Source organism: Phyllostomus hastatus, unplaced genomic scaffold, assembly GCF_019186645.2.
Source record: "Phyllostomus hastatus isolate PE091 unplaced genomic scaffold, TTU_PhHast_1.1 phas_scaffold_397, whole genome shotgun sequence".
Lineage (NCBI taxonomy): Eukaryota > Metazoa > Chordata > Mammalia > Chiroptera > Phyllostomidae > Phyllostomus > Phyllostomus hastatus.
The window spans coordinates 2,695,193-2,709,157 of record NW_025334029.1 but is presented as its reverse complement, the minus strand read 5'-3'; positions in this window follow the sequence as shown (position 1 = coordinate 2,709,157).

The following is a 13,965-nucleotide window of genomic DNA, read 5'->3' as shown; positions in this document are numbered from 1 at the left end:
AAAAAGAATGTGAGCTTGCTCCACAAAGCAGAGTGCTTATGCTAGGCTAGATGTTGAGATATATAGTGAGAGTAAGGGATAGAAACTTGGCATAGTATGTGAGAGAATGAAGTTAACCACAATAGTAATAAAGCTCAGGAAAATAGTAAAGTGGACCAAGACCAGGAAAGAGTGTTTTGTGGGAATGGGAACAACAATAATATGAAAAGAAATGTATGATTTGAATAAAAAGAATAAGAAGTAAAAGACCAAGAGTAGTCTGTTATAGGAATAAAAGTAAAGTGAAGAAAGAGAAATTAAAATGCAATGTGAAAGGGAGAACAAAGAAAACCAGTCAATCAATGAAATAAAACAAAGAAAACTACACAAAAGGAAGATAAATAAAAATAAAATAATAATAAAAGTAATAATAACAAAAGATAAAAATAGAAATAAAAAGTAAAAAGTAAAATGCAAATTCTGTCAGATAGCAAAGTGAATTTTGTCTTGGTTGTTGGTGTTAGCCTTCTGATATTTTTCTGGATCTGTCTTTGATTCTTCCACAGCTCTAGGTCTTACACGTAGAAGAAAAAAGAAAAAAACAAACACAAATTAAGCAAAACAAAATAAAAAACAAACAAAAAAACCTCCTGCTGACTTTGAATCTACAAAGTGGGTTCTGCTGGTCTTCCTGGATGTTGCAGGCAGAGATGGGCTAGGCTCTGTTTACTATTCCTTCCCTGTGGTTGTGTGTTGTGGGCTCGGTCTGGGCTCCAATGTTCACAGGTTTCCAACCTCCAGCCCAAACTCTCACAGCACTGTACAGCCCCTACTATCTGTAGGTTCCAAGCTGGCATCTTTAATCCACCTCATTGTGCCACCCTTTCATTAATCAGTGAGGTGCACTGAGTGGGAGCAACTCGCACCCATTCTCCATATTTGCTGGTCTGGGCGCTGTGCATTCCCAAAGTCCATTCAGGATAGTTTAGTTCCCCTATTAAGTCTCTCTGGGGACTGCTACCTCTGAGACCCTGTTGTCCCACTTTGATCAGTCTACGAGGTGCCCTGATTTGGAGCAATACATGTCCCTTCCCCTCCCTCTTCGCTGGCCCAGCCGCAGCACACCAAAGTTCCTTAAACAGCAGCTGAGAGGCTTTTATTTGAGTAAATTCCCCTTGTTTGTACCCACCATTCTTAACAAGTGTCAGGCTTTTCACACAGCCCAACTCTCCAAGCAGTTCTGAATCTATCTGGGTCAGGGTCCATTGTGGTCAAACTCTTCTTCCATCTTCAGGCATCACCTGGTTCACCAGTTTCTCTGGTACTTCCCCAGCTGGAGACCACACTCCCAGTGGGGGAACACTACCTGTATGCATTTCCCACTGTGTCTTTATCCCCCCAGCAACTTCAAGCATCTTGATGCAGGACTGGCTTCCCTTTTCTGGGAAGAGAGGGAACTGTGAAGTTAGAATTGCTCATCTGACTCTCCTCCAAAGTTCCTGCAGCAGTCTACAGGATGGGGACCATAGCAGCTGTGGACCCTGTGCAGGTCCCAGGGACCTTACCATCCCTATGCAGTCTCCTTACCATGTTTTTCAATGTCCTCTGCACACTTTGACTTCCAAACTTCATATAAGCTGGGATTCTGTTGGCTGTTCACTCTGTTCTTCAGAAGATTGTAAGTGTCACAGTTGGGTGCAGGAGCATGTGGGGCTCAGCTCCCACCTACCTCACTACCATCTTCAGAAAAACCTTATTTATTGTATTTTTAAGAAGAGATTTAAGGATGATTTTTATCCCAACTTGAAAAAAAAAACTAACTTTATTTTGTAGAAAGAAGTAAACAACATTGATGTTGCCATAATTCAGTGGAGAATATAGTATAAAGATTTAAATTTGGGTGGAGTACTGAACATTAGCAATGGACAATTCAAGTTCTTAATATAAAAATTATGGCTAATGAAAAAATTCTACTGTCACACTCCTTCTCTTCCAATATAATTTATAAAGATTCTTTGTAAATCCACTAGAGAGGAGTCTTGGCTATTTATAAAATACCTCAACCTTTCTGAAACTGTCATGCAGTCTTGAGAATTCTTTCGGTTGTCGCTGAAAATAATGAACACATGATAAGTATTAATTGAAACTAAAAGGCTTTTTCCTGTTAACTTCAAGGAAGAAATGAAGTATGGCAGTCTTATAGTTGGGCAGATAGATTAATAATGTATTCAAGGACTTAGGCACTTTCTCTCTACTCTGCTACACTCAAAGTTTTGACTTCTGTGTGTAGGGATGTTTTTATCACCTCATGGTCACAAGAAGACTTCTGTAATATCAGACATTTTGCCTGAAATTTATCAGGAAGAATGAAAAAGAGAAACCACATGTTTCCTGTTGCCATGAAACCATAAGCATTCCCCAAGTCTTACAACAGATTTCCCCTTATGTCTCATTGTCCAGAGCTGGATCTCAAGGCCAAACGTAGCTACAAGTACCTAGCTATCCATAATCAATAAGCAGCATTTAGAAGGGAGCTGAATACAGATGTTGAACTTGTCAACCAATAGTAGCTGCTAATGGTTTCAAAATAGTTGTCAATAGCAGTTCTAGAAAAGATATCCATGGATACCTCTGGTTTAAGTGCTTCCTAAATAACAGCAATTGTCACTAACACTACAAGACTACTTACTATAACCAAGATTATAGGTTCAAATGTTTTCTCATTCTAAACTTTCTGATGTATTTATGCCTGATGTGGCTTAAGGAAGGGATATAAAGCCATAAACACATGCATGGATGATTGTAAAAATGGCATGGGGTGTTCAGTGGGAGCATGGAGAGTTTGTATGCAAGGCACAGTACATAGAGACAGTGATGTGTGATCTGAGAATTTAGGAGACTGAGAATGTCACTATAACATTGTGCTACTGGTTAAAAATGAGTATAGAACATAACTTGGTTCCTTCTTGAATATCAGAAATAGATAAATATCTAGAGCATGGTACACATTTTAGGTACTAAATTATAAAGGATGTTAATGGCTTATAGGCTTTCAAAATAAGGGAATACAGATTGGAGAACAACAGTACATCTAAATAGAATTTAGAAGCTCAAAAAAACCACTGTTCACAAATTTCTAACTGAAAAGTATGGAAACTGATTTAAGCATAAACATTAACATTTAGCACTTAAAAATGCTTCCACTATTCCTTCTAATATGATCCATTTCTTTATTTATTGACATCAGTATAATTGTATTTATATTTTGACATCAGTGTAAACTCTGTCAGCTGGCATCCTAGTAGAATATAAACATTCTAGAGTTATTAAACAACAAATTATATATCATGTGTGACATGATAAACACCAACAGTTTCTTTGTTCTCTCAGAAGAACAGCAATACCCTTTCTCAATGATGAGACTCCAGTACAAGTTTCTGGTATTTTATGGTTTGCCAAAATCATTCATTTTATACTCATGAGAAAACAGGATGTATATTATTGTTCCTATTTGCAGATGAGAAACATGAGATCTGAGATGAGATCTCAGAGAAGGGAAGTGACTTGTCCAAAGTCCTCTGGCTTCTTAGTGAAAGCAATAGGATTGGCCCAGTTTTCCTTAGTCCTCATAAATTGCTCTTCCACTCTTTCAGGCTGTTTCACAAGGTGGTGCAGGTTTTTTTAAATAAGGTGCTTCTGACTAGTTTACTTGCCCCATCATGATAAATAAACTTGGAGTCTTAACCCTGTAGTCCACCTGGGACCAATATTTCAAACGAATTAATTCAACATCAAATGTTTCAGCCCACTGTTCCTATAAGAAGATATCTTATAATTTTTGCATTAGAAGTCATACTTTTCCAGTTGAGAATAAACTAAACAGTTCACTTGTAGCAAGATCAAAAGGAAAAGCTGATTTACCAACAGCACAATCATACTACTACAATATTTACCTATAAAAGTAAGATCAACAGACAATGAAAGAAAATAAAACCCTGATATTTGAGTCATGTAGCTCTATAAAGTCAGATAAAACCACAATAGAAAAAAACAAACTCCACTGTTAGACTTTCTTCTGTATTCCAATTAATAAAGCAGAGCAAAACCAAAAGCATCAAGAAAAAAACATAAAATTGACATTTGGCAATAAAAGCATTCTAATGAGTTATTGCTTAAAGGTCTTTACTGAAAATGTTTTGTTAATTAACTACTATGAAAGACCCAGAGTAAAGAGATAAGAATGAATTTGACCAAAGTTTACAACCATCATCAATTTCCAAGTTTCTCTTGCATGAACATGATCTTATTGTATGTTAACTGTATATAATTTTACAAAACACGAGACTAAAGTCTCCAAGAAAAGTACTTTTAAAAGGCTTAATGAATTACTTGGACAATACACAGCATTTTCTTATTTATTTTTCTTGAATATGCAGATTCACTTTTCTATTTAAAAAATATTCTGAGAAAAGGCATTTGACACTTTCAGAGATATCTAAAGAATGTTTTGCTAGGTTCACCATGGTACAAACACAATTTGCTTTGCTCACTGTGACCAATTATTCAGAGCAATATCAAAATGTGCACATGTACTGAAATGTTATTTTTCTTTGCCCTCTAGGATACAAATTTTACTGAATTTCACTCAATTCTTTATGTCCAACAACCATTTTTATTTGAAAAAATAGAACAATGAGTAGCATGGGAAAAATAAGAAAATGGAGGTTAACTTTTCTATCCTCTGGTCTTTTATCTTTACATTAATTCTACTGTTCTAGCAAGATTGGCCTCTTATTTCTACTGTTTTTACATTAGCTGAGTAATATTTATAATGTCTCCTTATGGAAGTTGTATATGTTTCTCGGCTTAAGTCTGCTCATATGTGCATGGTTCCACACCAACTCTGGACAACTCATAGGGAAGACAAGAATTGTACAAATAGCTCAAGATGCCCAAAAGGCCCCAACTCATTTCTACTTAGCTTTGGCAATGTACTGTCTTAGCTTAGAACATTTTGCATTTTAATTTATCTTACTTTGCTAATTCTGGTTTACATTTTTAAGTTCAGTCAGTATTTCCAGCAAATGAGAATGCAAATAATTCCATTTAATGTGGATAGTCTGGGAAATGGTTCAATGGGGTTATGGGAATCTGATATAGGCATTAAAAATTAATGCAAACAATTCACAGAGTATAAGGTCTATGTGTACAATCAAGAGTTGACTCTATTATACTCATTTAGAAGGCAAGAATTATGCCCTCTCAGTTTTGTGCCTTCATGCCTTCATTCCTTATGATCTACAGAAAGCACAAATATTATATTTTATATGAATCTAAATCCATCATGAAATTATTTTGCTTATCATTTATATCTTAAAATGACATATCCTACTAAGAAGCAAGGTTGAAACAAAAAAAAATATCAAAAAAATTATATAGTACTACTAGCGTTAGGCAATGAAAGCATTCAAATAAGAAACTGCTTTAAGGTAAGTTAGTGTAGATTTAAATAAACTCAGTCAGATTTCCAAACTAGGCAGGAAATAAGATTCAATATTCTTTGCATAAGTAGAATAGATTTCTACAAATAAAAGCACATCATGTATTATGTGTGCTTCTACACAGTGTTTGAACTCAATGGCTTAAATAGTTGTGTAAAGCTTGATGAGCATAAAGTCAGCTCAGATAATGGCTCTCTACCAGGGGCTTTTTCAATGTCAGACAACCAAAATCCAATGCAGTCATGTCCTCTCAAGCTTGAACTGCACTTTCAGGGTTCCATTCTAGCATGGCCTAGAATTATCAGGATGAATGTTGAAATGGGGATTTCCTTTATTTCCAGGGAAGTGTTAGCTTGAATGCTAACACTTGTTTTTTCTGTTCAGTTTTGAATATCATTTAATTAACCTTGTGAGCTATCATTTGTATGTGGGTTAATATTTAAAATTATCAGAAACTATATTCAAAAAGATCCAATGTTAAATGGGAGGCTGAGGTGTGGCAAAATAGCCAATAGAAATATAAATCAATTAGAGTAATTGTCTGAACCAGAAGGTGGCATAAGGCTTAGTTGCCAAAACAATTCCAGGCTTTAAGGTATCTTTGTTCTAATGGCACACCAATCTTCAGATTAAGCCTTCTTTCAAAAACTGCACCCAAGAAGTTCTTGGAGATTTCTTGTCATTGAGGGTCTGATATACTTGAGTTATTTATTCCATATAGTAAGAAATAACACCATCAGAAAATACTTTGAAGGAGTGTTATCTAGCTCCTTTTGTGTCAATGAAATGGCCTTGGCTTGTTTTATTTTGGGGAACTGGCCAGGTAAGTTTTGAAAGGCTAGCAGAGCTGGAATAGATTCTGGTTCCTACAAGGGATCTGCTAAGACTTGGACAGAGAAAAAGGCCCAGCAGAATGTATATAACATGTTTTCCATTATTTGATGAAGACCCATTTAGTCATACTTTATTGAAATCTGGACCTGCACAGTCCCTGCAGGCCTTTGGAACCATAGACCTGCTGAGAATTGCATCTTTATTAATTCCTAGCTGTATGACCTTGAGTAAGTTGCTTAATCTTCCTCAGCTTCACATTCTGCAATTATAAATGGAGGATCAAAATATATAGTACATACTATGGTTGTGACTATTTTTAAAAATTATTTGATTGTTCAAGTACAGTTGTCTGCACTTACCCCCACCACTCCACCCCACCCCAGCCATTCCTACCCCCTTCCCCTTATTCCATCTTCCTTGGTTTTGTCCATGTGTCCCTTATAGTTGTTCCTCAAACCCTTCCCTCTTACTCCCATTATCTCCTCCTACCTCCCCAATGCTTACTGGGAGATTTTTCTCAATTTCAATGTATCCAGTTGTATTCTGTTTGCTTCTTTGTTTTGTTGATTAAGTTCCAGGTAAGATGAGATTATATGGTATTTTTCCCTCACTGCCTGGCTTATTTCACTTAGTATAATGCTTTCTAAATCCATCCATGCTCTTCCAAAGGGTAGGAGCACCTTCTTTCTTTCTGCACATAGTATTAAATTGTGTAAATGTACCATATTTTTTTATTTATTCATTTACTGATGGACACTTAGGTTGTCTCAGGTACTTGCTATTGTAAATGGTGCTGCTATAAACATTGGTGTGAATAGGTTATTTTGGATTGGTGTTTCAGAGTTCTTAGGGTATAATCCCAGCAGTGCAATTGCTGGGTCAAAATGCAGTTCCATTTTTATTTTTCTGAGGAAATTCCACACTGTTGTCCACAGTGGCTGCACCAGTCTGCATTCCCACCACCAGTGCACTAGGGTTTCCTTTTCTCCACATCTTCTCCAACATTTGGTGTTTGTTGCTTTGTTTATGACGGCCATTCCCACTGGGGTAAAGTGGTATTTCAATGTGGTTTTAATTTGCATCTCCCTGATGGCTAGTGATGTTGAGCATCTTTTCACATGTCCCTGGGCTTCTGTATATCCTCCCTGGAGAAGTGTCTATTCAAAACCTTTGACCATTTTTTTGATTGGGTTGTTTGTCTCCCTGGAGTGGAGTTGTGTGAGTTCTGTATATACTTTGGAGATCAAACCCTTCTCTGAGGGGTTTGATTTGCCAAACATATTGGCAAATATGTTTTCCCATATACTTGGCTCTCTTTTCATTTTAATGCTGTAGTCTTTAGCCTAGCAGAAGCTTTTTATTATTATGAGGTTTCATTTGTATATTCTTTTCTTTATGTCCCTTGCTCTAGGGGACATATTGGAAAAAATTGCTGTGTGGAATACCTGAGATTTTCCTGCCTATATTTTCCTCTAGGACTATTATGGTGTCAGGACATATATTTGTCTTTTATCCACCATGACTTTATTTTTGTATATGGTGTAAGTTGATGAACAAGTTTCTTTTTTTTTTTTTTACATGCAACTGTCCAGCTCTCCCAACACCATTTGTTGAAGAGGCTATTTTTACTCCTTTTATGCTTCTACCCCCTTTGTCAAATATTAATTGACCATAGACACTTGGGTTTATTTCTGGGCTCTCTATTTTGTTCCATTGGTCTATGTGTCTGTTCTTATGCCAGTACCAGGCTGTTTTGATTACAGTGGCCTTGTAATACAATTTGATATCAGTATTGCTATCCCTCCTATTTTGTCCTCCTTTCTCAAAATTGCTGCAGGTATTCAGGTTCGTTTATGCTTCCATATAAATTTCTAAAGAGTTTGCTCTATGTCTGTGAAATATGTCATTGGTACTTGAATGGGGATTGCATTGAATCTTTAAACTGCTTTGGGTAGTATGGCCATTTTCATGATGTTCATTCTTCCAGCCCATGAGCATGGTGCATGCTTCCATTTGTTTGTGTCTTCCTTAATTTATTTCTTCAGTGTTGTGTAGTTTTGAGTATAGGTCTTTTATATCCTTGGTTAGTTTTATTCCTAGGTACTGCATTTTTCTTGTAGCTCTATCAAGTGGGACTTTTTTCCTGATTTCTACTACTCCTATTTCATTGTTGGTATACAAAAAATGCCTTTGATTTCTGAAGATTGACTTTGTATCCTGCTGTTTTGCCAATTCATTTATTAGGTCAAGTAGATGTTTAGTGGAGTCTATAGGATTTTCTATGTACAAATTCTGGCCATCAGCAAACTGACAGTTTTGCTTCCTCCTTACCAATTTTGATGCCTTTTATTTCCCTTTCTTGTCTGATTGCTGTGGCTGAGACTTCCAATTCTATGTTGACTAGGAGTGATAAAAGTGGACATCCTAATCTTGTTCCTGATCTTAGTGGGACAGGTCTAACATTTTTCCCATTGAGTATGATGTTGGCTGCAGGTCTCTCATATATAGCCTCTATTATTTTGAGGAATGCTCCCTCTATTCCCACTGAGCTGAGTGTTTTCATCATAAATAGGTGCTGTACTTTATCAAATGCTTTTTCCACATCTATTGATATGATCATGTGATTTTTGTCTCTTGTTTTGTTTCTCTGATATATTATGTTTATTGATTAGCAAATTTGTGCCATCCTTGCCTCCCTGGGTTGAATCCCACTTAGTCGTGATATATGATCTTTTTAACATGTTGCTGGGTGCAGTTGGCCAATATTTTGTTGAAGATTTTAGTGTATTTTTTTATCAGCAATATTGGCCTGAAGTTTTCCTTGTTTTGTCTTCATCTGGTTTGGGATTAGTATGATTCTGGCATCATAATAAGAGGTTGGGAATCTTCCATCTTCTTGGATTTTTGGAATTGTCTCTGAAGAGTAGGGGTGAGTTCTTCCTTAAATGCTTTGTCAAAATCTCCTGTGAAACTTTCTTTTCCAGGTCTTTTGCATGTCAGGAGGGGTTTTTTTAATTATTATTATTATTACTGGTTTAATTTCGTCACCTGTGATTGGTCTGTTCAGGCTTTCTGCTTCTTCTCTATTCAGTTTTGGGAGATTATACTTTTCTAGAAATTTGTCCATTTCCCCTAGGTGTTCAAATTTCTTGACATATAGTTCTTCATAGTAATTTCCTACAGTCTTTTGTATTTCTGTGTATGAGGTGTAATCTCTCCTCTTTCATTTCTGATTGTTTTTATTTGGCTCCTCTCTCTCTTTTTCTTGATAAGACTGCTTAAAGGCTTGTTGATTGTGTTTATCTTTTCAAAGAACCAGCTCCTGGATTTATTGATGCTTTGGATTGTTGTTTTAGTCTCTAAGTTGTTTAATTCTGTTCTGATCTTTGTTATTTCCTTCCTTCTACTTCTACTGGGCTGTCTTTTTTGTTGTTCCTGCAGTTCTTGTAGGTGTAGGGTTAGGTTGTTTATTTGAAATATTTCTATTCTTTTAGTTAGACCTGTATCACTATGAACTTCACTCTCAGGACTGCCTTGGCTATGTCCCATATGTTTTGAATTGTTGTGAGTTCATTTTCATTTCCTTCCAGGAACTTTTTCATTTCTTAATTGATCTCCTTTTATTGATTCACTGTTTAATGGCATGCTAATCAATCTCCATGAGTTTGAGTGTTTTTGAGTTTTTTTCTTGAGTTTGGTTTCTACTTTTGGTCCCTTGTGGTCAGAGGAAATGCTTGATATAGTTTCAATTTTCATTAATTTGTTGAGGCTTGTTTTGTGTCCTATCACATGGTCTGTCTTTAAAAATGTTCCATATACATTTGAAAGGACTGTGTATTTTGCTTCTTTTGGAAGAAAGTCTCTCTCTATATCAATTAAGTCCATTTTATCCAGGACTTTGTTCAATGCCACAATATCTTTGTTGATATTTTGTTTGGAAGATCTATTTTTCACAGTGGGGTGTTGAAACCTTCTCCTATAATAGTGTTGCTGTCAATATCTTTCTTGAAGTCCTCCAAGATTTTCTTTATGTATTTGGGTGCTCCTATTTTGGGTGCATATATATTTACAATGTTTATGTCTTCTTGATAAATTCTTCCCTTGAGTATTATGGAGTATTATGGAGTCAAGAGACCCCTTCTGGGTCTCTTTTTATGGCCATTTTTTTGAAGTCTATTTTTCTGATATGAGTATTGCTACTCTGGCTTTTGTTTTCCTGTACATTTGCTTGAAATACTTTTGCCCAGCCCTTCACTTTCAATCTGTGTAAGTCTTTTGTTCTGAGGTGGGTCTCCTGTAGGCAGCATATATGTGGGTCATGATTGCTTATCCATTCAGCTAATCTATGTCTTTTGATTGCAGCATTCAACCCATTTACATTTAAGGTTATTATCAATAGTGTTTTATTTGTTGCCATTTTTTTTCATACCAGTATTCTTGTCTCTATCTCTCTCACTCTTTTTTCCCCTCATTTTCTTAAAGCTGACCCTTTAACATCTCTTGCAGAGCCGTTTTGGAAGAAGTATGTTCTTTTAGACTTCTTTTGTCTGAGAAACTCCTTATTCGACCTTCCATTTAACTGAGAGCCTTGCTGGATATAGTAAAATTGGTTGCAGTCTTTTGTTTTGTCTTACTTGGAATATCCCTTCCCAATCTCTTCTGGCTTGGAGCATTTCCATGGAGAAGTCAGTTGTTAGTCTTATTTGGGGCTCCCTTCTATGTCCCTTCTTCTTTCTCCCTTGCTGCCATTGAGATATTCTCTTTGTCTTGGAATTTTGCTATTTTAATTATGATGTGTCTTGATGTGGGCCTATTTGGGTTCCTCTTGATTGGAACTGTCTGTGTTTCCTGAATTTGTGTGACTTTTTCTCCCATCAAATTAAGGAAGTTTTCCATCATTACTTTTTCATACACATTTTCTATCCATTGCTCTTCTTCTCCTTCTGGTATCCCTATTATAGCAATATTATTATGTTTCATGTTGTTCTACATTTCCCTTAACCCCTCTTCGTTCTTTCTGAGTCTCTTTTCTTTTTCTTGCTCTTTCTGGGTGTTTTTTCTACCCTGTCCTCCAGCTCGCTGATCCCATTTTCTGTTTCATCAAGCCTGCTTTTGATTCCTTCTACTGTGTTCTTCAGAAATTGTATTCTTCCTATCCTCTTGGTCCCTGTTGATAGTTTCTATTTTCCTTTTCATGTTGATATAGTTTGCAGTGAGTTCATTTCATTTTCCCTGTAGTTTTTGGTAATTCTCTGTGAGCTCATTGAGCTTCCTTACAACTATTGCTTTGAACTCAATATTTGATATTAGTCTTGCCTTTATTTCATTTAGCATCCTTTCTGAGGCTTTCTCTTTTCCTTTCATTTGGGGTTGTTTTTTTTTGTTTTTTTTGTTTTGTTTTTTTTGTTTTTTTTTGCTTTGTCTTCCCACTGTTTGTGAGACTCTTCTTGTTAGCCTCTGCTTCTTACATTGATGTGTGCTGACTCCCTGAATTTGTGATTTGAACTTCTATGGTGGAAGACCTGTGAGATTCAGTGGTGCAGTGTCCTTGATCTCCTGAACTTGCTGTTCTTGGGCTGTCATTTATGTTGGCTCTCTACATGTCTTTGGGTTTTTATTATTATTGGGTCTTTCTTTGGTGAGCCCTTCCCTCAAACTCATTAACTGAGGGTCACTCTGTCCTCCAGGTCTTGTATTCTGTTGGATGGGTGTGGACAGGTGGTGTCGAGGTTGGTTCTTCTGTGGGTCCAGGTTTTGAGGCTTCCCTCTCACTATTATTCTGGATAATTTCTCCACCATTTTGTTTTACTTCCAGATTGGTCCTGGATGGAGGTTAGTGTGGCTTCCACTCACTCCTTTATTATCTGTTGGTAGTTCCTTTGTTGGTGGGTTCTTTCTTCAGCAGGTATACTGTTGTTCACAGCTCCCACTTACTCTTTTATGTGATCATTTTCAGGGGGAAGGCAAAATGGATTAATACAGCAGGAATGCATTCTATGGAATTTAAAGTACCAACACATAGAGATGAGCTAATAGATCCTTTGTAGATGTACAATGTTAACCATGATATTTCACCCAACTAGCCACTTTTTAGAAAGAGTGGAATAAAGATAAGACTTGTTAGAAGGGGGGAACATTTTGAGTTAAGTCCAGAAAACAGTGAGCTTGTGGAAGGGCAAATTATGAAATATAGTGAGAGTAAAGGATAGAAAATAGGTGTAGTGTGTGAGAAAATAGTTCTACTTACAACAGTAATAAAGTTTCAGAAGACAGTGGACTGGGTGAAGATCCGGAAGTGGTGTTGTGCACTATTTGCAATTGTATGGAACAACAATTATTTACAATAATACTGGAACAACAATCATATGACAGAATCTATGTGATCTGAATAACAATAATGGGAAGTACACAACCTAGAGTACTGTGCCATTGGAACACAAGAGAAGTGAAAGAAGGAAAATTAAAAATGCACTATGAAAGAGAGAACAAGGAAAACCAGTCAAGCAATACAATTAAACAAACAAAACAAAGATAACTAAACAGAAAGAAGAGAAATAAAAACATACTAATAAAATAAAAGGTATAAAAGTAATGAATAAATAATAATAGTACAAATATACAATAACTTGCAAGTTATCTTGAATAGCAAAGTAAAGTTTGTCTCACTTTCTCAGTACTTGGGATGACGACTCTTTGGGTCTGACTCACATCCTTTCACAGTACCAGGTGTTATTGTCTCATGTGTGGGAAAAAAAGAAAGAAAGAAAGAAAGCCTCATGCTGGCTTTAAACTGGCCAAGCCAATTCTGCTGGTCTTCCTGGCTGCAGCATTTGGAGGTGGTTGGGTTTCACTTTTCTCCCTTCCTATGGTCAGTTGTCTTTTGCATGGACACAGGCCAAGTCCAGATCACACTCTTCACAGTTGCCTAGCCTCCAGCACAGTTCCTCAGTTTGCTGCTGGGCCCCCAGTGCCCTTCTGCACCAAGCCTATACTTTCAGTCCACAACTTGTGCTGTCCTTATGGTGCACCAATTAGGGCAACTCATACACCACCTTCTCACTCTTCTCTGTCCTAGGTGTTAGGGACTCTCAAAGTCTCTTCAGGGTAGTTTGGCTCCCCCTGAGTTAAGTCTTTCTGGGGACTTCTGACTCCCTGAGCCCTGCTGTTCTCCTCTGTGGGGGGCACTTCTTCCTTCCTCTTATCGAACCAGTTCAGCCTTGCCAGGTGGAATAGCCACCATATCCTCCAGGCATGTGTCTCTGGGGCAGCCGGCATGGGTGCATGTCCTCCACTGTTGAGGTGGTGGGCATGTGGGGCACAGCCATGGCAGAGGCAGGGTCGGGTGCATGCCTCTGGGTTCACAGGTGCCCGTGGGCACTCTCCACTGCTGAGGCCAAGGGGTGGGTAGGAGCGCAGCCACAGTCATAGTGGTAGGGGCAGGCCTGCAGCTGAGGCTGTGGTGGCTGCAGGGGCACAGCCAGGGAGGCAGGGATGGACGCTGAAGAATTCCTTAAACAACTACCAAGAGCCCCCCTCTTACTTTTTTTAAGAAATCCCCCCTGTTCAAGCTTGCTGCTCTGAATGAGCTCAACTTCCCAACCAGACTGGAGACTACCCAGGTCAGGGTCTGTCATGGCTCAATTTTTCCCCC